At 39.0% G+C, this 26,520-nt stretch overlaps 1 protein-coding gene across 1 annotated transcript in view; it reads left to right on the forward strand.

Moving 5' to 3' along the window:
* Window positions 1–26,520, forward strand: part of LOC132151802 (carboxyl-terminal PDZ ligand of neuronal nitric oxide synthase protein-like) — a 103,220-nt gene that overhangs the window by 11,375 nt on the left and 65,325 nt on the right. The window lies entirely within an intron of this gene.

Below are 26,520 nucleotides of genomic sequence, written 5' to 3' on the forward strand. Positions count from 1 at the left end.
GTATTTCAAAAATGTGTCTAGTACTAGGACCCGACCGACCGCGACCCGATTATCATATCATTAAAAATATTTGTGAATGACTAATAACCGCGGGTAACCACGGGCAACCGCAGGCAACCGCTCATTTTGGATCAACCCGGGCATCACTGACTCTCACACAGATTTCCTTTGCTCTGTTAATAAAACCAGATGCGCGTGCTCAGATCATAGACTGTATAAGGCTCAGATATATGCTGCCTTACAACGTGTCTCCTCTCGCTCAACCTGTGTCCTGTGCACTCACAACTCTCTCTGTGCTCACGCGCAATATATTAAATATTTTCGCACCTTTCTATTTATAACCTTTTCTGTTCTCATCTTTTTACCGCGTGCAGTGTGAACGTTCTGTTCCGTTAACATGGGCTCGAACAAAAAAAGCTACGCATCACAGAGAGAGTGTGTGAACCTTGAGTTAGGCATATGCCCAGTCTGCTCTGTTCTCGCGCTCCACTTAGGTGCGCTGCATCCTGATTGGTTCAGATAACATACTGCGGGAGGTCAGGGCTGCAGAAAATCGTGCTATAAAGCGATTTAGAAATCGCGCAGACTCAAATCGCGATTTTATTAAGCCCTACTTTGAAGCATTAACATTTGAAGCATTAATATATATTATTTGGTTTGATTTTTCTTTTTCTTTTTTGTGCTTCATTCAGTTTTAGTTGTCTGAGCCTACATTAAATTAAAGGCATAGCCTAGTTCATCTAGAAAAATTAAACCTCTGTCGTCATTGTACCCATCATCATTTGTTCCAACCTGTGTGACTTTCTTCTGTGAAACTCAAAAAGATGTAATTTTATGTATTATTTTTAAACCCAAACTTTCAATATATAGATAAAAGAAATCTCATTTTTTTTATTTTCATCTCTCTTTCTCTCATAATCATAAACACAAATAATACAGGTTTGGAACTACATGAAGGTAATTTTTGGGCAAACTATCTCTTTTAAAATGTTACATTATTACAATACATCACTTTTATTAGCCTTAAGTAAGACACTTTGAAGTCCATTAAAGCCAGAATAGTAGCATGATCACCCTTTGTGTTTAAGCAGGTAATGACATTGGCAGATGCTCTGTGATTTAACACAAAGTGGCATGAAACTGTAACCACCCTCCATTCACACAGCCCAGCCCCCAAACCATATGCTCATCTAGCTCTCACAGAGGCCTGGGGTATATGAGCCATGGCATATACCTCTCAGGCTTGACGGGAGAAAGGAAGTTAAAGAACAATGAGACAAACCACGCTGAGATGAGGGATGGGGTGTAAATGTACATTCAACAGTGGCCTGGGATGGTTATCAGTGCTTTGGCCAAAACATAAGGAGTGTCAGGAAGGAAGGAAGCGGATCCACGGTTGGTGAATACATTGCTTGTGTGGGCTGGGCGAAATATCAAAATGATCTTATCGATAATCATCTTTAAAAATGTTGCAATATCCGATAATATCGTCTACCTAAGCCCCACCTTCACCACGCCCCGCCCCCGCCGAGACAACATTACCGACATGCACCATAAATAAACACCATGTTTCATTTGTTTTTAATAATTGCCACAAAGTTTGCTTTTACTTCTCTTAGTTTGTGTGCTTAAACTAACAGAAAACATTAAGCTTTGCTGTTATTTTTGTGTTGCTAATAATTTCCACTATTGTGTTTGAAGTGAATTTTGTTTTGTGAGGAGAACTGTTGAGAAAATAATTGAACCCAATTTTAATCATGGTGAATTTGGACATTCTGGCCGTGACTGTTATTATGATAAATTAATGTTGTTCTCATGTAATAATGTCTTAAAATTTTCTCATTCTTTGTGGCATTATCACCTATTTCATGATGGTAAGTTTAATTTCCTTAATTATAACAATTGCAGCATTGTTTTGTTGAAAATGAATGAATTCAAATGAATTAAGAATTTATAGTGCTATATCTCAGCTTAATTAAATGTAATTATATTGTAGACACAGTTTAAACAAATATGTAAAAAATATTGCACTGAAATGTGCGCTGAAGGAATTTGTGTATTTTAATTATACCTGTCATGTTTGTGATTTTTCATCATTATACAGTCTGCACATACAGAAATCAAGAAGCAGAATCAAAATGTAATTTTATAACAAGTAATTTGATTCCTGACCTTATGCGTCTGATCTGATTTCCGAAATTGGAATAGCTTTTCCTTTCCCAACCCTTCTACTAAATTATTTCATTCTTGCATGCAAAAAGAACTGTATGGTGTCTATGGGGCTTTGTAAAATATTTTTTGCAACTTTCTAGGATTATAATTCTGTCTTTTTTTTTCTCTCTCTTGATAATGTCAATAATCGACTGTTACCTGACTGTTGACATAGACTTTGCGATACTTACGAGAAATGTCGATATACAATAATATCGTCGTTAGGCCTGCACTAAAAAATTACATTGCGATATTTTATTTTTCTGCGATTATATATTGCCATATGAAATCTAATCTAATTTTTTCTTACAAACAAAAATGGGGTGAGCACACTTACATTCTCATTTTAAATGATTTAAACATTGACACCATCGTGTCAATTGATTAATATGCACGAGTGTTGTTTGAAGACGGTGAGCGTGCGGCCGGGGCTCGCTCGCGCTCTCTCTCTCTTGCGTGCTCTCGCGCACTCTCTCTCTCTCGCGCTGTCGCGCTCTCTCTCTCTCTCTCAATCTCTCTCTCTCTGTCTCGCGCCCTCTCTCTCGCTCTCTCTCTCTCTCTCTCTCTCTCTCTCTAACACGCGCTCTCTCTCGCTCTCTCTCTCACACGCACTCTCTCTCTCTCTCTAACACGCGCTCTCTCACGCACGCGCTCTCTCTCTCTCGCTCTCGCGCGCCCGCTCTCTCTCTCTCTGCCCTGTTAAACTGACAGGACTTAAAATCACATGATAAGCAAATGATAAACTTTCACTCTATGATGGTTAAGCTGTGCAATTAATCCGCGAATCACATTCGTCAAGGGCCGGGGAGCAGCTGGCCCGTACAGTTAATGAATAACGGATCAACTACGACAGCCTATGTACATCGCACATGCTGCGATATGTCTATCGTGGATTTGTACATCGCGATATCGATGCTTAAACGACACATCGTGCAGCCCTAATCGTCGTATCGCCCAGTCCCAGTGTGGATACATCAAAAAAAGCAACATTTGTGTTAGTATTTACGGTACTAAGCACCACAGCTATGTCAAATACCAGCTACAAGGATGTGGTTTGGTTGGTATACATGAGATTATAATGTTGATCATTACCATATGCAATAACTGAGGTGTATCACTTCTTATGTAACCTCTTATTCCCTTTCATATGTGTCTGTACCTTACATTCCAGAAATGTCTAAAGGCTGTCTTTTTCCTCCAGTTATGTATTAGGACTCTACCAAGTACAGTGCTCACTGAAGTTGAAACTATTTGCTCTCTGAGAGTAATTGGTTGAAATGAGGGATTACTGCCCTGCCAGAATTTATTGCATGTCATCTGGTAAAGTAGACAGCCTTGCTGACCCCTCAGGGCATGTGTCTGTATTTCGTCGGCTCAATAGACAGGGAAATCACAGGCACCCCTGCCAGTTCAGGAGTTAACGCGACCTATACATTTTAATGATGGGAAGCTTGTCCGCTCTTTGACACACTGAGAGCCACTGGCTTGCAAGTAATTGGTGTCAGTTTTAAAGCCTAAATAAAAATCATTTATGATAATATATAAAAACATAAGATCTTAGGAAAAGTGTTTCAGCTGCTCGAATGATGAACATAGATGTTAGTATTAGTACAAATTTGAAATACCACTGTTCAAAAGGTTTTTTTTTGTTTGTTTTTTTACCAAGGCTGCATTTATTTGTTAAAAAATGCAGTACAATGGTAATATTGTGAAATATCCTCAAATTAATTTTAATTGTAATAATAAGTAAATGATGAAAGCTTTGAGCTATTCCTTCAGTAAGCAGAAATAGAGGCCCCATCTCATTCCTGTCATTGCCATGTTTTTTGTGACTACAGCATGGCCTTATTTTCTTCACATACTGTGAGCGAGCAGAGGATTTTTGCAAACAGTGTAACTAAATGAGCACACGCCGCGTAGGCTCTTTTATGGCTATGGCAGAAGCAGCCCTACATGTGCCTTCTGGTTTCCCTCCAATGCTAATTGATTGTATGCACCATTTAAAGTCTTTAAGCCACAGTAACTTTCCAGTGTAGTCACTTGCTGAGTCCACAATTATTAGAATGATATGGGCTTGGTGTTTAACATTGATCTGAGCTTAGTTGGGGTGAATGGCTTTCAACCATTTCTGTGATTAATGCCTCCTTATTCTTCCACCGGGATACACTTTCTGCACCAAAAGCTTAATTTACTTAATTATTTACACTTAACTCATGCTTGGCTTGAACTAATAATCAAATCAGTGAACCACATCTTGACACATTTTTAAAAACCACAATGATGTTGTATTTAATAATATTATAATTGTTTCAGGGCTCGAAGGTCTCTAAGTTGATTTCAGAGCTAGGCAATTAGGGATGATAAACTGGAAATAATTTTTGGTGAAAATTATTCCTACTCTGGAAAGACAGAAATCTTTTGCATCTTGTAGTAATTGTTTCCCCTCGTGGTGGCATAAATAGCTATTGGCAGACTTTGAGGGGATTGTTTGCTTTCTGGCTAACAAATAAACTTAACATAGCTAAACTCTCAGGGGTCTTGGCAAAAAAAAAAAAAAAAACTGAGATCATACTATGAAATCTTTTTTTACTGTGATCTCAGCTCTTGCCTTTGTTGATTTTGAACTTTAGTTTAGCATGGATTAAGCACGTTAGTTATTTTATTACAAACTTCATACGCATTAAACCACAATCTAAAACATAACTTTGTCTCTCAGGACTTGTGTAACATATCATTTACCCGATTAAAGCATTATGAGGTTTGTACTACTTCTGCATTTTTGGTAAGACCATAAATGTAACACTACCCAAGCCACTGTTTTAGTTATTCTCTCTATCTCTCTCTCTCTCTCAGAACTACTGTAACAGTGTATTTGAAAATGGCTTGAAAAGAGAAGCCTGTTTTTGTATTGGGCCACTATAACAGTTGATTTCCAACTCCTGCTGAGCCTCTGTAGGGTTTGCAACCAAATGTTTGCAGTCCAAAGGGTTTCAGTTGGATGGTCACTTAGCCCTTTGTGGAGTCCACAGCATAGACAGGATAAGCAAACTAGCTACACAATCTTGAGTGTTTAGGACTTACTTTATTTGATCTGTCAAATTTTTGGTAGGAATGTGTGACATGACCGTGTTTGTGGTGTATTAAAAATGAATTCAGTTTATTTTATTAATGCAGAAAAGTTTTAATTGATAATTATGTTTCATGTATTTTATTTATCATTTATTTATTTATTTTATTTATCATTTATCAAAACCGAAACTGAAGCCGAAAATGGCTTCTTTTAAAAACGTATATATATATGGCTTGGATTTAATGGATCTGAATTGAAAAATCACAATATAATAATCTAACTTTTATTAACAGTTACATAACAAAACATAAAATATTTTTTACAATAAATATAAATAATAATTATTCTTAAAGTTTTATGTTCCATCAAATAAAATAGTTTTTTAAAAATTGTTCAAAAAAATCAACAATTTTGGAGATTTTTGCAGAACAAATGTTACATATTGCAACTTTGGTGTCCTCTCGTATAGGGCTGTCACTTTTGTGAAAAAAAAATCCTGTTCGATTTTTGAGACATAGGCAAAGTGTTCATTGAATCGTTAGTAAATTGCCTATATTTGGCGTTGATCCGTTTTTCAACGCCAAATATAGGCAAATCCACCGAAAACTAAACAGGCATTAGGGCGATCGTAAAGAGGGCGCTTGAGACGCGCACAAGTCAGCAATGTGGACTGCCATAACATCAATGAAAAACATTACTGAAGGCTACATTGATATTATGCACTAATAGGCTCTGTGTGTGTGTGTGTGTGTGTGTGTGTGTGTGTGTGTGTGTGTGTGTGTGTGTGTGTGTGTGTGTGTGTGTGTGTGTGTGTCAGAACCTGCAGTTGCTGTGTGACGCGCGTTCGCTGCGAGCGTATAGTGACGAGCTGGACGCGCTCCGAGAGAAGGCCGTTAAAATCGATTCCCTGTTTTCGTTTTCGAAACTTGTGTTGGTTGGTCCGATCGATTGTGCAGCTTTTGTGACAAGCTTTTTTTGATTGTGACAGCCCTTTGACATGCTTAATCTTTGATAGGCAGACGCGTGATAACAGCTCGACCGTGAGTGAAACCTAAGCGCTTGCTCACGGATGGGAGGGGCGGGTGACGTTCATTTTCGGTTTACGTTTTCGGCTGTTTTTTTTATTTCGGCCCGAAACCGATAATGCCATTTCGACTGAAAATTTTCGGCGGCCGAAATTTCGGTGCACCCCTAATAATAATAATATTTTAGTGATTTGGTCCACTTGGTGGAAGAACATTGCAGTAGATAATTTCAATGTAAAAATTTTTATATCGGTGTTATTTTAGTATCACTAATATATTTTCAGTTTTCATTTTAATTTAAAAGTTTGTGATTTTTTTTTTATAGTTTATTTCAGTTAACATTTATTTCAAATGTTTTTCAAGACAATTTTATTTATTTATTTATTTATTTTTAGAAAGGGGACTACAATGTCCCATAAGCAATGGCTGTTATGTTGTTGGATGTAAAAGTGAACATGAGTGTCTTCATTTCCTCCTGACATCAAAGCCACTGAGGACATATTGGCTTTGTTTTGTGTTTGGTGGTAAAACGACACTGAAAACTAGGGCTGTCACTTTTGTGAAAAAATCATTTTCGATTTTTAAGACATAAGTGTTCATTGAATCGATTGTAAAATTGATTTTCCATGTCTAAAAAAAAGACATTTCCTTTTTCAACGTCAAATAACGGAGGAACGTAAAGAGAGCGCTGGAAACCAGAAGTCAGCAATATTTCTTATTTAACAAACAGCAACAGGAGTGCAACATTCTCGAAAAAATATATATGCAGAGGGGACGGCTGCCATAACAAAAGAAAAACATCACTGCAGGCTTCAACCTGGACTTGAGAACAGGCCCTGTGTGTTTTTTTTTATTGAATGTAACCGACACTTAGGCTAGGTGGCACTAGGCAGGCATAATGAAATGCTCAAAAAGGCTAGGGCCATTACAAATTTATTGGACAGGAAAACAAGTCGATCAACATTTTCGGGGTCCAGAGCATTTTTAATTCACTATATGTCCAGCTGATGAGAAGACGCGCTACGACCGCACTGATGTCCCAGGGACACTCAGGTACAGCTGCGCAAGGTGGGGGTGTTACTGCCAATTTTCCATCACAAAAGCCGGTTGCTGTCAGCTTGCAATGGTCCTTTTCAGAACTCAGAATCTCCTTTAACTAGATGCGCGGATGAGGGGAATTCACATCTACAGCGTCTGGAGGTCTCGCGGCGCTCGTAAACGCGTCTTTACATTGACTTAATATTGAAATCATTCACGCCAGACGCTCTATTCGCATTTGGTGTGAACGCAGCATAGGAGGTCGCGTTCGATGTCACTGGGTCTTATAGGCGCGTAAAATTGCTGGTATTTTCTGTCTAGTTTTCGCAACGCATAATGCACTTTCAGAATTCTTTTTCAGAGTTCTGTTAGATCTATATTTTTTAATTGTTTAATTCTTTTAAAATTAATAGTGTACATATTTGGTTAAAATCGATTCCCTATTTTTATTTTCGAAACTTTTTTTGGTTGGTCCGATCGATTGTGCAATCGATTTTCGAACTAAAAGTGACCGCCCTACTGAATACACACACACACACACACACACGTTTTGTTTTTGTGAAAAGTGGGTTCATCCCATAGGCGTAATGGTTTTTATACTGTACAAACTGTATATTCTATGGCCCTACACCAACCCTACACCTAACCCTAACCCTCACAGGAAACTTTGTGCATATTTACTTTCTCAAAAAAAAAAATTCTGTATGGTTTATAAGCGTTTTGAAAAATGAGGACATGGATTATGTCCTCATAAGTCACCCTCTCCTTGTAATACCTGTGTCATACAAATGTCATTACACAGAGTTGTGTCCTGATATGTCACAAAAACAAGAGCACACACACACACAAAAAAAAAAATCAGGGGAGGGATGAGCTGAGCTCATAGGCATTTAAAGAGACATGCACCGAAACGGGACGCTGTGAACAGAGCTGTCTTTGAAAAGGGAAAAAGGGTGTTGTTTTACACAACCATTGAGGAATTTTGACCAAAGTATGTTGCAGGCATTTCATGAAGAACATAAAGAATCATACTAACTTGAAAATGGGCATCCTATATCCCCTTTAATGTTTTTGGTTAATTTAATGTAATTGTGTTGTATGACAAGGCATAGAATTTTTTTTTTTTTTGTGCAGCAGTGATCTAGTTGTAGATCTAATGAGACCCACAAATGCACACATGAGAAACTTACGCAAATACAAATTTCCTCTTTGTAATGTTTTCTCTGTGGTGGATATTTTGTGACTACAGGGTTGAGGAGGTATTGAAATCTAGATGATTATAATGGGAAATGGCGAGTAACCATGGAAACCTCACAAAAGTCTGTAGAATAACAGTAGGAGAGTTGTAGAGAACAGTGTTGGACAGCTCAAGCCTCTTTTGATTAAGTCTCAAGGCAGAAACATCATGCCTCTTGAGTAGAGCATTTATTCAGTAAATCTGTATTCAAATTCACATGAAATACTCTCAAATTCCAGAGCCACGGCGAAGTCTCTTGAACTTGAATTACATTTTACAATATTAGGTTCTTAATTATGCTTCTCACATTTTACAGTCAAAAGTTTAGTATCTATATCATTGAAACTTAACTTGGTGACTTTTGCTCATTTAATTTAATGGCTTCACTTGTTTTTTTTCATAATCTACTGTTCTGGTGACTTCAGAAGGACACTGAGCTAAAAACACAGTGCCTTACAGAAAATGTGCACGTATTAAACATTGAGATAGCGGTGGCTCTTAACACTGGCTGAGTGTCAAGAGAGCTGCTTCATCTGTTTGCAGCAGGGTAAATCCTGCCTGCTGACTTCTTTGGTACATTACTCACTCACAGCGTCGGGCGCTTTGAAAAGTGCTCCAATTACATGGTTTCCATTCAGAGGCTTGCATATCTTCACACTATGTCCGTTGTGCACTGTCAGGGCTCTGTTTAGGAGAGAAGTAGGACAAGGGAAATGAGGAGGACTGGATGACAGTATAACACCACTGGGGAATATCAGTGGCAACTAGTAGCTTCTCAAAGGAGTTTACCACCACTGGGGTTTTGCCAATAAAACTTTAAAATCAATATAACAAAGTCCAGTTAAGTGAAGTAATATGAGCCGGTGTTTAAATGTTTTCATGCAGAAATCGTGATTCATCAATAGTTTTAACTTTAAATTTATTAGATCAAGCTTAACTTTGGAAACCTTTTTATTGATTGATTTGTATATTTAGTAGAATTTGTGTAGTATTTGTGTGTAAATAAGTGAGCATTTCCTGGGCATCGACCCAGTGAGTGAACAGCAATATGAAAGCAGCTTCACAAGCAAATATACAACAGAGAGAAAATTAAATTCAGCGCTTTTATTTCAAACATGTGCTCATTAATGGCTGCATATTTTTTGTGTAATTTATGAATCCTCATGTCATTCCAAAACCCATAAGACTTTGATTCATCTTCGGAAAACAAATATATTTATAATATTTACTCTCTCCATTTAAAGTGAAAATAACCAAATCCTACATGCATTAAAATAGTTCAAAAATAGTAAAAATATATATTCTCTGTGTGTGTGTGTGTGTGTGTGTGTGTGTGTGTGTGTGTGTGTGTGTGTGTGTGTGTGTGTGTGTGTTTTGAAGATCCTAATAATATTAGTATTTGCAGTAATAATACATTTAATAAGTCAGGTTTTTTTTTTTTTTTTTTTTTTAGTATTTATATAGAAAAAAAGTTTTTATTTTACCATTTTCCTGTTGCTGAAACCATCAAATTCACAGCTGATCAAGTTTTAATATGAATTTAATATGACATGCAGCTTTGACGATTCCAGTGTTGACCGAATAAATTGATGTGCATATATGTAGGGCCCTATGAAATCCGTTTTATTTTTTTTCCCAAATTCCGTTTTTTCCGTTTAAATTTTTCTGTATTACATTTTTTTTTCTGTTTAAATTTTTCTCAACTCCTTTTTAATGGTTAAATTTAATTGTAATAACCAAAAAGCATGTCTAATTAATTAAAATCATAACACTTTTTTTCACATTTTCACAACAATTTATTAAAAGTTTAACAAAAATTACATGTTTAGGGACCTATGAAATGTTTTATTTTTTTCTTCACCATATGTTTTATTGTTACCTAATTCTGTGTTTTAGCATGTCTAATTATTTAAATGCATAAAACAACTTAATAAATTTTTTCTTCTTAAAATAGCCTTTTTTTTTAGAAATTCTGTTGTGTATTTACATTATTCTGGTTATCAAATGAAGACATAAAACATTAAATTTTTCTTTTAATTATTGAAAATTAAGCAAACTTTAATTTATTTTAGTAGAAATATTAGTAGGCAATTTACGTTCTGCTGAACAATAGTAATACAGTTCTGGCAAATACCATGAATACCTTTACAGTTCTGTGTATGTGATGTGACGCTAGTTTTGCTCAAATTAAACGGTCAGATGCTCATGAAGTGGCTCTCAGAGCAGTTCTGGAGATGTTGTTCATGTTTTCTCGTCCTCATTAAGTGAGACGACAGAAGCTGAAATCACCGCGAGCGTCATGTGCGCTTCAGTGTGTGTAATAAACAAAGCAGCGCGTCTGCACCATTCATATTCACATACATGCAGAACATACAGGATTCATATTTAAATAGACTTTTCCGGCTTAATATTTACAGGTACTAGTCCATATCGTGATTTGATTTAAGTGCAATGACCTACTTTTGATTAATTCATTCAAAATTGGACAGTTTTTATGACTGGATTCCGCGATTCCGTCCACATTTTCCACATAAATGAGTGATCCTTGAAAATTAAGTGCACCAAGAAAGATTTTTCCCCAGGTCAAGATAATTAAACACTAGCTGCTGGACACTATTAATGACACTGCTTTAAGTTCAAATGTGTTTTGTAATTATTTGGGATTGTAATTCACATAGCGTATTTTCTCTCCCATTTGCACCAACCGTGTAATGTATTTGCAATGTGAAATTGCAGAATTTCATATGCAAACCATCACCTTGTGTCATACGATTAGTAGTCTGCTTAACCACATGATAATCATTCTCTTAGTTTTCTTAGAAATCTGTTTATATTTCATATAGAAGTGAACCCTCTTGCTTATGCTCTTTGACAGATGTCTAAAATATTTAACAAGGCGCTTTATTAGAGATCACTCTCCATCCATTTTAAATGACACCATTTGATGTTGGGTCACATAGCACTTTTCCTCAATTTCCTTTGCTTTTTTTGCTTTTAAATAGCTTGTAAAAGCAGTGTGCGCATTTCTATTTGAAATTCAAATTAGCAGCAATTAAGCGCCAATTGCTTGAATGCAACAACAAAATACAATGTCAAACTCACTTTAGCCTATAAAACAAAGCTTTTATTAACAAAACTAATAAATACACCATGCAGGCAGACTATGCCTAATATGAAATAACAAATAACTTGCATAAAACTTAAAAAGGTATAGGCTTATCAAAATGGAAATACATAAACATGTATAATATATAACCAAATAAATACGCAACAGAATGTTTATCAGCAAAAAGAATAAGAAAGCTTGGAGGCACGGCATAGGCTACACCTTGATGTCAAATAAAATAAAGAAATTACACAGTTTAAATAAAATAAAAATCAACAAGAAACAAATGCCTACTATGTGATTCATTCACATAGTGATAAGCTGGGACATTACAGATATCGCAGAAAGTTTTACAAAAACTATAGTATTTCTCTGCCTGACAGCAGATCAATTTTCTTTTCTTTTTTCCATTCTAAGTTTGGATTTTAGCAGCCAAACCCTTAACATGAAAGAGAGATTTCTTTAAAGATTTTGTCCTGCATTCATTGTTTCTCCTATGAGGGCCTTTTGCTATATCTCTCTTTAAGTCAGATAAGCTTGCAAGTGAGGCCGTCAGCTTCGATTATAAAAACGTTAGTTTCTCTGGACCCAGAAGGATGGGGAATGGTGTGGTCATCACTTTCATTCCCACAGCAGATCCCCATGGTTTTCGTGGTTTTAAGTGTTTGATTTGATTTCACAGCAGAAATGTGGAGCTGTAGCATTGATGTGCCCTCGCTAACATTATGAATTGCAGTAAGCAGATTGCCAATAGCCATCCAGACTCCAAACTAATAATGGCTGTGGAGACACTCACAGCCTTTCTTCTAAAGGCCAGATTTATTTATCCTGCCTTTTACCACTCAGTGATAATACAGCTGTTGTCAAATTACCAATATATCAGTATTTGACACACATGTACTGAACTGTAAAAAGTTAAGAGTTTGAGAAAAAAAGATTACTTACAAGGAATAATAGACAGCTGCAGGTCTATATTAAGACATCAAATATTTTGTTCAGTCTGTATTGAACTGCTGTTATAGCCATTTTTAATTAAAATAGTAATATGAAATAATGGAACATTATTGTAGCATGAAAACCGTTAGACCATAACGATTAGCAAGAAATATGCCACTGGATTATTGGGTGTGCAATATAAAGCTGAAAGTGGGCACTTTCCTGAAGTGATCTCATCTGCTTTATTACACTGTATTTTTTAAATGCATAACAATAGAACCTTATGTGTTTTGTCTCCCAAATAACACTTCATCATCTCCCTTTCAGTGGAAATTAAAGGCACTGTATATTCACAGATGTTCAAAATGAGAACTCATTCAGCTGAGGAGGCCATCTGAAGGAAAGATGACGGCCATTCTGTTTAAGTAGATAGCAGATGAGAGCAAGGTCAGAGGAAAAAATTTAAGATTTCATAAGTTTTAAGGCAGAAAACATTAAGGAGATTATGCCTAGAGCAAGACTGTGTTTGTTCTATGCAACCATGGTCAAAATCTGGTGTGCACTACAACTCCCACACAAGCAGAAATCCCCCTGGCTCCCAAGCAGCTTTTAATTAGCTACGCAATGAAGGGCTGTTATGCTGATCTAGGACCTATTTAAACAATGAAAGGTCAGGCTTTCTTTATAGGAGAGATTTCATCCGTAAAATCAGAAAAATGATCAGGAGTGGCATGCCACTTACAAATTTATTTTGAGTGTGTGATCATTATGAGATGCAAACAGAAGTTGTGCACTCAATTTTTTTGAATTACACATTTTCAGTGTGAACAGAAAAGTTGTTTGTCACTTGAGTATTGTCAGGTGCCTATTTCTATACTGCTGTACTATTTTGTTTGGTTATATTGGTTATATATCTATCTATCTGTCTATCGCTCTCTCTCTCTCTCTCTCTCTCTCTCTCTCTCTCTCTCTCTCTCTCTATATATATATATATATATATATATATATATATATATATATATATATATATAGCCAAAAATCAACATAGAAACAACAAAATCCTGCACACTATCCTCAGTTTGTGAAAAGTGTCAAAAATGTATGATTTTGCAAGCTGGGGTAGTGTTTTATTTTTTTATATATATATATATATAATATTTATTTATACAAAAAAATACAAAAGGGCCAATATTTCTTAGTGCAGAGTAAATTGTGCATTCCTACTAGGTTTGCTTTGTGCTGTTTAACATTTATTGGCCTTGTTGGTTTAAGGCTATCGCTTGTGTCTCATTAAAATGTATTCCTATTCAGTCATGAAATAGTGGGGATCTTGACTCCGTCATCTCATTATAGTCATTTCAGATTCAGAGATTCATCTTGTTTTCTAGCAGAAGTAGTGATTCACAGAACTGCAGCTAAATACCATCTCTGCATACCTATCAGAGACTGTTCCTCTGATTTTCCTTTGAAAGGAAGAGGTGTGAGAGCTGCAGTTCTTCCTCTTGCCACGTATATTCAACTTTCCACAGATTTGTTGAGAGGCTTGCCAGTCCTTTGTTTTTAGCAGTGAAAGCAATAAATGCAAATATTCTTACAAGTTACATTACAAAAGCAGGTCAAGCTGTATAAATCAGACCTCACGTAATATACACCACCCTTTTTCCAGCACAAAATACTGCAGAAAGTACACTTAAAGTGGTCATATGACATTGCAAAAAATTTGGTGAAATGCAATATTTTTATGCGGTTTAAGGTTTAAAAAACACATTATTTGAATTTGAATCAATTGCAAATTCTTTAAAAAATAATGTACTTACAGGCTGTGAGTCAGAAGCGCCAGACTGTTCTTGCAAAGTCTGTAACTTGTAACACTCCAAAGAGAAAGATCAAATTGAAATTGCGCCATATGGCCCCTTTAAATTATTGCATTCCATTAAATTTATTTGTTTAGTTAAAGAAATGATGACAAAATACACTTATAAATGATTGTGTTGAAATAAATACTACAGAAAAACTCATTTAATTTCTACAGTTAGTTCAGGCAGTAAAAAAAATTAAAGTAAATTCTTTATTAGTACTCAATTCAAATTTGTAGAAGTTAAACATAAATATCAACATTATAAAATTAACAAGTAAAACCAATTCAAACTTTTCTGATACTGGTGTTTCCTTTATGCACTGGGGCATTAATAATGAATATGTTCTTTATAGTTACATTTTCTTTTTTTCAATTTACTTAACTTAATTTTACTTAATTCTGTATTTGAAATTAAATATAATTATGTAATCAAGCGTAAGGATGGTTGAAGCCCTTGGCAAGAGACCACCACCCGCTACAGGGAAACAACCGCGCTCGGAATCACAAATCAAATGCGATAAGAAAAGGAGCCGAACCAGAGTAAACATCGGCACTGCTTTCAATCGCTGGAGACAACTGATGGACCTGAAAGAAATGAGGTTCGATACCGAACTTGCAACATTTCTTTTGGATTGGTAAGTTAGATGCTGTTAATATTTCACTAGAAGTTCGTTTTATATGTTTGTGTATTTTTTTTTCGGGAAGTTATAACATAGAAATGTATCGAAGGCTGTTCTATAAACGTGCTAATATTAGCGATGGCTAACCATAGCTGCGTTTGATAATTAACTAGCTATAACTTACCCATTTTTTTATATCATAAGTAACCTGCTCTGTCTAGTCTGTTGGTCTCCGTGTCCTCTTTGCTTCGTGGTTTTTCTGTACGTGAGAAAATTGATGTGTTGCATGAAAGCGTGTGAAAAGAGTCAATTGCGTGTGTCTCACGGTGAATGCTTGAGAGTTGGCAGCTCTGGTTACGTTGGTTGGCGCTAGCTTGGTCAACATCAGCTGTCTGATGTTGACCAATGATGTTGACAGAATGCTGTCTGTCAAATTAATTTAATTCAAATAATGTGTATATACAACCCGAATTCCGGAAAAGTTGGGACGTTTTTTAAATTTTAATAAAATGAAAACTAAAAGACTTTCAAATCACATGAGCCAATATTTTATTCACAATAGAACATAGATAACATAGCAAATGTTTAAACTGAGAAAGTTTAAAATTTTATGCACAAAATGAGCTCATTTCAATTTTGATTTCTGCTACAGGTCTCAAAATAGTTGGGACGGGGCATGTTTACCATGGTGTAGCATCTCCTTTTCTTTTCAAAACAGTTTGAAGACGTCTGGGCATTGAGGCTATGAGTTGCTGGAGTTTTGCTGTTGGAATTTGGTCCCATTCTTGCCTTATATAGATTTCCAGCTGCTGAAGAGTTTGTGGTCGTCTTTGACGTATTTTTTGTTTAATGATGCGCCAAATGTTCTCTATAGGTGAAAGATCTGGACTGCAGGCAGGCCAGGTTAGCACCCGGACTCTTCTACGACGAAGCCATGCTGTTGTTATAGCTGCAGTATGTGGTTTTGCATTGTCCTGCTGAAATAAACAAGGCCTTCCCTGAAATAGACGTTGTTTGGAGGGAAGCATATGTTGCTCTAAAACTTTTATATACCTTTCAGCATTCACAGAGGCTTCCAAAACATGCAAGCTGCCCATACCGTATGCACTTATGCACCCCCATACCATCAGAGATGCTGGCTTTTGAACTGAACGCTGATAACATGCTGGAAGGTCTCCCTCCTCTTTAGCCCGGAGGACACGGCGTCCGTGATTTCCAACAAGAATGTCAAATTTGGACTCGTCTGACCATAAAACACTATTCCACTTTGAAATAGTCCATTTTAAATGAGCCTTGGCCCACAGGACACGACGGCGCTTCTGGACCATGTTCACATATGGCTTCCTTTTTGCATGATAGAGCTTTAGTTGGCATCTGCTGATGGCACGGCGGATTGTGTTTACCGACAGTGGTTTCTGAAAGTATTCCTGGGCCCCTTTAGTAATGTCATTGACACAATCATGCCGATGAGTGATGCAGTGTCGTCTGAGAGCCCGAAGACCACGGGCATCCAATAAAGGTCTCCGGCCTTGTCCCTTACGCACAGAGATTTCTCCAGTTTCTCTGAATCTTTTGATGATGTTATGCACTGTAGATGATGAGATTTGCAAAGCCTTTGCTATTTGACGTTGAGGAACATTGTTTTTAAAGTTTTCCACAATTTTTTTACGGAGTCTTTCACAGATTGCAGAGCCTCTGCCCATCTTTACTTCTGAGAGACTCTGCTTCTCTAAGACAAAGCTTTTATAGCTAATCATGTTACAGACCTGATATCAATTAACTTAATTAATCACTAGATGTTCTCCCAGCTGAATCTTTTCAAAACTGCTTGCTTTTTTAGCCATTTGTTGCCCCCGTGCCAACTTTTTTGAGACCTGTAGCAGGCATTAAATTTTAAATGAGCTAATTAAGTGGATAAAAGTGTAAAATTTCTCAGTTTAAACATTTGCTACGTTATCTATGTTCTATTGTGAATAAAATATTGGCTCATGTGATTTTGAAATTCCTTTAGTTTTCATTTTATTAAAATTTAAAAAACATCCCAACTTTTCCGGAATTCGGGTTGTACAACTCAATGTAATATGAACAAAACGAATATGAACATATTCACTGGTGAAGGGGAGTAGCTTGAAGATGTCATGTTTCAAAATCACTTGACATCACCCAACGTTCCTCTGGAGGCAAAACGTCCTCTTATAGCAGCGGTTCTCAATTCCAGTCCTCGCGCCCCACTGCTCTGCATATTTTGCACGTTTCTCTTTGTTAACACACCTGATTCAGATAATCAGCTCGTTAAAAATGAACTCAGTGCATGAACTGTTTTTCAAATGTTCATTGCTCCCTACTCTCTGAGCAGGGGAAATCTGTTGAAGTTTACCTCACATCGAAACATTCATTCACTGATTTGTGCTGTGCAGCGTCTTTAAACATGGACAACTGTGACATCATATACCTCTGTAAATCAAAACAATTTAAATTCACGTCTTGCACACTTCAATGCACTTTGATTGGAACATATAGCTACGTTCACTTCGAACTGGAATCATGGCTGAATATCCTGTGATGTCCACTTCGCAGGGCATTTATGTTCGAATAGAACAAATGTCTGAAGCGCTAAGAGCGCTACTTTATCTAGGCATACTGCCCCCATCTGGTATGGAATGTGGAGTATGACTTGATTTTTTTGCCAGATATGACAGATGGCACCTTTAAACGAGATAAATTAAGAGACAAAACTTATCAAAATGCACAGAGAAAAAAATATTTGTCTAATCAGCCTCTCAATTTAGCTACTCTGTTATTTGGTGAAACATTAAAAATAAAAATAAAAATTCACTCAGAAATTGCTGCTAGTAAACACAATTCAACACATTGAATTAAACATGAAGTTTTAAGGTAGAAAGACTAAAAGGCTAGTATTTTCTTGTAAAATGTACTCAAATAAGGTTTATTTACAACTATTTACAAACAAAAAATAATTTTTACAGGGTTGACTATGCTGACCCAATCGTTTGAATGATCATTGAGATGCGATTTGAGATTGAAATAATATAATTAGTGCTAATCTAAATTAGAAAATAAAAATAGTCTATTTGTGTAAAATATATATTTGACCACCCCTCCTTGAACTGCCACCTTAATGTGGTGGAGGGGTTTGAGTACCCGAATGACCCTAGGAGCTATGTTGTCCGGGGCTATATGCCCCTGGTAGGGTCTCCCAAGGCAAACAGGTCCTAGGCGACGGGTCAGACTAAGAGCGGTTCAGAACCCCCTTATGAGAAGAATAAATCAAAGGACCGTGACGTCGCCCGGTATGGCGCAGCCGGGGCCCCACCCTGGAGCCAGGCCCGGGGTTGGGGCTCGTATGCGAGCGCCTGGTGGCCGGGCCTCCCCCCACGGGGTCCGGCCGGGCTCAGCCCGAAGGAGCGACGTGGGGCCGCCTTCCCGTGGGCTCACCACCTACAGGAGGGACCGTAAGGGGCCGGTGCTTAGACAATCGGGTGGCAGTCGAAGGCGGGGGCCTCGACAGCCCGATCCCTGGACACGGAAACTAGCTCTAGGGACGTGGAACGTCACCTCACTGGCGGGGAAGGAGCCCGAGATTGTGCGTGAGGTAGAGAGGTTCCGACTAGCGATAGTCGGACTCACCTCTACGCACAGCTTGGGCTCTGGAACCACACTCCTCGAGAGAGGATGGACTCTTCACCACTCTGGAGTTGCCCATGGTGAGAGGCGGCGGGCTGGTGTGGGTTTACTTATAGCCCCCCAGCTCAGCTGCCATGTGTTGGAGTTTACCCCGGTGAATGAGAGGGTCGCTTCCCTGCGCCTTCGGGTCGGGGATAGGTCTCTCACTGTCGTTTGTGCCTACGGGCCGAACGGCAGTGCAGAGTACCCAGCCTTCTTGGAGTCTCTGGGAGGGGTGCTGGAAAGTACTCCGACTGGGGACTCCGTCGTTTTACTGGGGGACTTCAACGCCCACGTGGGCAACGACAGTGACACCTGGAGGGGTGTGATTGGGAGGAACGGCCCCCCTGATCTGAACCCGAGCGGTGTTCAGTTATTGGACTTCTGTGCTAGTTACAGCTTGTCCATAACGAACACCATGTTCAAGCATAAGGGTGTCCATCAGTACACGTAACACCAGGACACCCTAGGCCGTAGGTCAATGATCGACTTTGTGGTCGTTTCATCCGACCTCCGGCCGTATGTCTTGGACACTCGGGTGAAGATAGGGGTGGAGCTGTCAACCGATCACCACCTGGTGGTGAGTTGGATCCGATGGCGGGGGAGGAAGCTGGACAGACTCGGCAGACCCAAACGTACTGTGAGGGTCTGCTGGGAACGTTTGGCCGAGTCTCCTGTCAGAGAGATCTTCAACTCCCACCTCCGGCAGAGCTTCGACCGGATCCCGAGGGAGGCTGGAGATATTGAGTCCGAGTGAACCATGTTCTCCACCTCCATTGTCAAAGCGGCCGCTCGGAGCTGTGGCCGTAAGGTTTCCGGTGCCTGTCGAGGCGGCAATCCCCGAACCCGGTGGTGGACACCGGAAGTAAGGGATGCCGTCAAGCTGAAGAAGGAGTCCTATCGGGCCTGGTTGGCTTGTGGGACTCCAGAGGCAGCTGACAGGTACCGGCAGGCCAAGCGGACTACAGCCCGGGTGGTTGTGGAGGCAAAAACTCGGGCCTGGGAGGAGTTCGGTGAGGCCATGGAGAAGGACTATCGGTCAGCCTCGAAGAGATTCTGGCAAACCGTCCGGCGCCTCAGGAGAGGGAAGCAGTGCCCTACCAACGCTGTTTACAGTAGAGGTGGGGAGCTGTTGACCTCAACTGGGGATGTCGTTGGACGGTGGAAGGAATACTTCGAGGATCTCCTCAATCCCGCTGTCACGTCTTCCATTGAGGAAGCAGAGGCTGAGGGCTCAGATGTGGACTCGTCCATCACCCAAGCTGAAGTCACCGAGGTAGTCAAGAAACTCCTCGGTGGCAAGGCACCGGGGGTGGATGAGATCCGCCCTGAGTACCTCAAGTCTCTGGATGTTGTGGGGCTGTCTTGGCTGACACGCCTCTGCAGCATCGCGTGGCAGTCGGGGACGGTGCCTCTGGGATGGCAGACCGGGGTGGTGGTCCCTCTTTTTAAGAAGGGGGACCGGAGGGTGTGTTCCAACTACAGGGGGATCACACTTCTCAGCCTCCCTGGGAAAGTCTATGCCAGGATACTGGAGAGGAGAATCCGGCCGATAGTAGAACCTCGGATTCAGGAGGAACAGTGTGGTTTTCGTCCAGGCCGTGGAACACTGGACCAGCTCTATACCCTCTACAGGGTGCTGGAGGGTTCATGGGAGTTTGCCCAACCAGTCCACATGTGCTTTGTGGATTTGGAGAAGGCATTCGACTATGTCCCTTGCGGCGGCCTGTGGAGGGTGCTCCGGGAGTATGGGGTCCGGGGCCCTTTGCTAAGGGCTATCCGGTCCCTGTACGACCGGAGCAGGAGCTTGGTTCGTATTGCCAGCCGTAAGTCAGACTTGTTCCCGGTGCATGTTGGACTCCGGCAGGGCTGCCCTTTGTCGCCGGTTCTGTTCATGATTTTTATGGACAGAATTTCTAGGTGCAGCCAGGGGCCAGAGGGGGTCAGGTTTGGTGACAACACGATTTCGTCTCTGCCTCATCAAGCCAGGACCTTCAGCATGCACTGGGACGGTTTGCAGCCGAGTGTGAAGCGGCTGGGATGAGAATCAGCACCTCCAAATCCGAGGCCATGGTCCTCAGTCGGAAAAGGGTGGCTTGCCCACTTCAGGTTGGTGGAGAGTTCCTGCCTCAAGTGGAGGAGTTTAAGTATCTTGGGGTCGTGTTCACAAGTGAGGGAAGGATGGAACGGGAGATTGACAGACGGATCGGTGCAGCTTTTGCAGTAATGCGGTCGATGTACCGGTCTGTCGTGGTGAAGAAAGAGCTGAGCCGCAAGAGGAAGCTCTCGATTTACCGGTCAATCTACGTTCCTACTCTCACCTATGGTCATGAGCTTTGGGTCATGACCGAAAGGACAAGATCCCGGATACAGGCGGACGAAATGTGCTTTCTCCGCAGGGTGGCTGGGCGATCCCTTAGAGATAGGGTGAGAAGCTCAGTCACCCGGGAGGAGCTCAGAGTAGAGCCGCAGCTCCTCCACATCAAGAGGGGTCAGCTGAGGTGGCTCGGGCATCTGTTCCGGATGCCTCCTGGACGCCTTCCCAGGAAGGTGTTCCGGGCGCGTCCCACTGGGAGGAGACCCCGGGGGAGACCTAGGACACGCTGGAGAGACTGTCTCCCGACTGGCCTGGGAACGCCTCGGTGTCCCCCCAGAAGAGCTGGAGGAAGTGTCTAGGGAGAGGGAAGTCTGGGGTTCTCTGCTTAGACTGCTGCCCCCGCGACCCGGCCCCGGATAAGCGGTAGAAGATGGATGGATGGATATATTTGACCAAATGTTTCCCATATTCCAACTATAAGCAATTTTTTTTTTGTTTATTTAATCAATTTGTTCGTTTGCTCATTTATTTGAGCATCTCAATAAACAAAATTGGCTTGACCAGTTGTGTGAGTTTGGGGTGGGACTATCTGCTTGCTTGACCAATGGCAGACAATGATAGTGTTGGAAAGTTTATTGAATATAACTTGCAACATTTCATTAATGCTTGTATTGAAAAATTACTCACTTTGAGCTTTAATATGAAGTACAGCTTTGTTATTGTGTAAATGAGGATAATTTGAATACAAAAAAAAAACCTCTGGATCTGTATGTCTTTGCAGTAATTTTAATAGCAAGGCCAAATTGATTTCTTTTATGTTTGGAACTTAGCTCTGAGGCACAGATTCATCTCAGTTGTTCTGGATTGCTTCTTAAATAGCTTTAGCTTACAGTGATGAAATGGGCAAGATGAAATGAGAATGAAGTGTTTTCCGCCCGCAACGGTTTGCCATTGCAATGGTACAAGCTTTTACCTGTAAGTTCCAACTGCGGAACAAGGCTGTGCTTGCTTTCTATCTCATTTTCATCTGCGTGGTTCTCTGGCAGTGTAAGAGGGAGAAAAAGAGAAAAGTATGAATGTGAAGTGGCTGTATTCCCCAGTAGGCTTTTATACTGTAGTCTAATTATAATGTTCAGAGTCATTGTGTCATCCTTCCCCTTCCACTCGTTTTCAGGGAAAAGTAGCTATGAGCCAGAAGCCAGTGTTTTCATGTTTTTAAAGGACTGCTGAACATGTTTTATACATAGAAATTTTATGTGTGATAGTGTTACATTTATTTATTTTTTATGTAGGGACCGGAATGTCATAGAAACTGCTGGGCTCTTTTGAGTTGGGCCAGTAAACAGCCACCTAGTAATCACCCTCAATACCCCAGCAACCAACCAAAACCATTTAGCAACCACAACACGTCCTCAAAAGTCTCAAAAAAATTTAGTGGCGTGGAAAATGTAAAATTTAGTATCATGTCATTTTTTTCTGAAGAGGATCATTGTGTCGCTTTCTGCTTTTAATTTTGTTTCGATGTTATTGTCTTCTCATTTTAGAGCTTAATAAAATCAGATCTTTTGAGAATTGAATCTTTTCAAATCCATGAAACTTGGTTTACAGATGAGACAAACTGATTTTGTTTCCCATATCTCACTGGAAGTTAATGCTAGACTGAAGGTTGGTTACTCTGGGATAATCTTTCAAGATAAGTTTGTCTGAACTCATCGATTTATTTTCAACAGTTTGCTGTCCTTCTGGACACCTTGAGGATATCTTTATTGGTTGCTATGGGAACGCCATCCTTGATAGTATCTTTTGTAACCATGGACACTGAATGAATCTAAATGTTGTTTCAGAGCATGTCCGTGTCTTTTGGTATCATAAAAAAGGCACATTGACAAAGTCAAAGTTTTTCCTCAGCTGCAGCAGTGAAATGTAGGGGTCGTATATCATCTGGATGTTGATTAAAGATTCCATTCATGAAAGATTTTCAAAACAGATGTGCTTCTTTCCTGCAGGATATGTCTGTTCTGAGACCTTTTTGTCCTTCCTTTAGCCTCTGCTTTTTGATAAGCCGCAGAAATAGTCTCCAAGATCCACCATGTCTGGTTATTAATGCTGACACGTTGTCTGTCCCATTGTGCTGCTGGAGGATTGCAGGTACAGATGCATTGTGCATCTGAATTGTGGAAAGTGCATTGAATTCTAATGTCTTTCCAGGAACTGTCTGACTTTGACTTCACCTAAATGTTTAGGCGTCTGCCTAATATTATTACATTGAAGCCCTAAATACAAAGTATTCTCTTTGACTTTGACTTACCTGATTAAAAATAACTACTCCTGCAGTAACCTATACACTTAAAAATTCTGGAGTCAGTAAGATTTTTTAGAAGAAATAAATAGTTTTATTCAGCAGTGATGTATTAAACTGATAAGTCACAGTAAAGACATTTATGTTATGGGTTTATTCATACTTCAAATAAATGCTGTTCCTTTGAACTTTCCATTCATAACCTTGAAAAAGATGTATCATGGTTTCCACAAAAAAATTATAAGCAGCTGTGGACATTGAAGACATTATTGTTGAGCACCAAATCAGCATAATAGTATAATTTCTGAACAGTGAATCAGTGAATGATGTGACATTGATTTAAACTTAGTTTATTTCATGACAGGCAAACACTGAAAGTCTTGACAACTTGTGAGTCAGATGAAGCTGCTCTGACAGATTCTGTGTGAATTCATTCAGTCAAAGATTTGTTCAGTAACAACTGAGTCAATTTGAACAGTTCATTAAAAGACTCGACTTTGAAAAGTAATTTTCTTTGCAAATCAGATCAAACTGAACATGCTGTAAATCAGAATTCCTGCCACTAGATTATTGCTGTTTAATGAAACACGAGCAGAACATTTCTGTGCAAATTATTGTATGAAAAAAAAATGATGATTTCTATGGAAATTGTCATTGATTTGACTGCAACAATTTATGCACAAATGGATTTATGAAAGCAATCTGCACTTTGAGATTAACAGAAATGTCATCGGGTGGCCTTCAGATGCGTTTCCCATGCACAGTACAAAAACGAATTGATTATGAAATTCCTTATTGACTCGAAGATCAAATTTTAGTGATTAGTTGATGCAGCATTATTTTCAGTTTCACCCGCATGCATGATCAGACTATCAAGTCTGCAGTATAAATAGTTTTCTAGGGAAAAGACAAAAATAAAGTGCCTCTTATGATGGAGGGTGTCATTAGGATGGAACACCCTGCCCCGCAGGGTGGTTCAATAATCAACCCATAATCTTACATGTTAAGATGGAATGAATGTGTCAGATTTAGTAGTGTTATAAAGGAAGTCATTGCCCCAGCCAGTGTACATTCAAGGAGCTGTCACGCGTGATGCAGGATTTGATTTGTATATTGCTGGCAATGTACCCCACTGAATTCTTGATCCCAGGGGGTTACTAAAATCCTAATCTAGCCTCAACAGTGTGTGAATGTCATTCTGTTGAAAGATGCCATTTCTCAAAGGTGACCAATGTAGGATATTTTGAATGGTGTTTCATTGAGCAAAAAGAGGCTAACATTTGAAAGGTGCCTTGTAGATCAAATGAATGGCTTCTGCTCGGTTAGTTGTGCATTATTTTTACCAACTCATTGCAGAGGAATCACATCATTGCTGATCATTATGTGTATAATAGAAAATAGCAATTATGATCCCATAATTCTTATAGCAGAATCGACATGACTTTAGGGATACAATGGGATCTGTATAATTGTTTGCTTGCCATATTATTTGTAAAGAGTGTACGTTGTAGTCCAAAGATGGAAGCTTTTTTGCAGTCAAGCTATAAACCATTTTGAACACTGGCTACTTGAACCACATTTTTATTGTCTGAGGAGCAATACTTTGTCCAAAAGATAAAGTGTTTCCTACATTATTTTGTTTGCCTAGTCGATTCCATGAATCAGGCATTTGCAGTTCAGTTTTAGATATCGCTATAGATCTAATAAAAATTGGTCACACGCTGTTGTGATGTCCAATTAGTAAGTTAATTATTTTCAGTTCAGTCAATTCTTTTCAGTAATTTGATTTTACAGACCATGAAATAAACCCTATGTGCTTATATTGCATAACTCAAATGATTTAGGATTTGTATTTTTGCTTATTCCTTTTTTTCATTTTTTACTTGTAGTTCAGTACAGGAATCACTGCCATATTTTCCATTTTGTATTATAAAGATTATTTTCTCAATTCACCCTGTAAAACATTCAGGTTTTGCTCTGCAAGCATTCTGAGAGCATGGTTCGTTTAAACTTTGCTGTGACCTTGTTCAGCTCAGAGGAATTTAAGATTAGCTCAGAGCTCCTCATTGTTTGAATTTAAGTGTGTAGAACTCAACTTGATTCTGTTTTCAACACCGGTGTAAAGTTTTGCCATGTCTGTAATGCGCATCTTGAGAAAATGTAGTTCTTTCCTCAGTTTTTAGTACACAAGATCATTTTCAAGTAAATGTTGCAGAATTGTCACATTTCGTAATTTCCTTTTGTATGATATGAAACTGAAAAGGTTGGATCACAAAAGTAGTTTTAGGCAGGGTCTAGTGAAATGGTTTTATTTTTTGGTTTAATCTTTAATTCATATGTCTCTTACAGACAGCAGTGTATGTATCTTCTTTGACCCCAGTGTGTTAATACTAGATGACATTTTACTCGGCACCTGCTGAGAGACAAGAAATGGGCTCCAGGTGGCTAGAAGAAACTCAATTAAAATGAGACAAACAGGACGGCGTTACTGCAGTGAGGGGGAGAAAATGGAAAACAGTGCTAAGCATGCCATAACCTGGTTAGTATTAACACCTAGGTGGATGTGGCGGACTTGACAGCTTGTTTATTAATGATTGTTTTTTAAGTTTTGTGTGAAATATATTGCTGTGCTGAGCATCCAATTATACTGAATGATGATTGGCAATTCATTGTATAATAAAGATCATTAAAGTCGCAATATGTAAGTTTTTGCCTCTAGAGGGCACTTATTTAAAAAAAAAAAAAAAAAACAGCTTTCAGCAACACATTTTCGTGACCAACTCATACATGAGTGAAATCTACATGGAGAAATCTTTCACCCTCGGGAATGTGTGGCTTCCTGTTAGGGCTGGACGATGTCTACCAAATTGGCATCAGACACTTATTCAATCTGATTCAAACTCTGTTTGTGTTCTGCAAAAGATAGACATCATGGGTATTTTACATTTCAGTTGCTGCTTTGTGTAAGTGCATGTTTATTGACTTTCTTTTTATTATTATTATTATTTAATTTTTACATTTATGATTTATTCAAAATGTCTTTGTTTGCCTCTATTTGATTTATGTTAGATCTACTATATTTGCACTGAATTTTGCAGCTTGGTTTAAATATTTTGTCT

This window comes from Carassius carassius, chromosome 10, assembly GCF_963082965.1.
Source record: "Carassius carassius chromosome 10, fCarCar2.1, whole genome shotgun sequence".
NCBI classification, from domain to species: domain Eukaryota; kingdom Metazoa; phylum Chordata; class Actinopteri; order Cypriniformes; family Cyprinidae; genus Carassius; species Carassius carassius.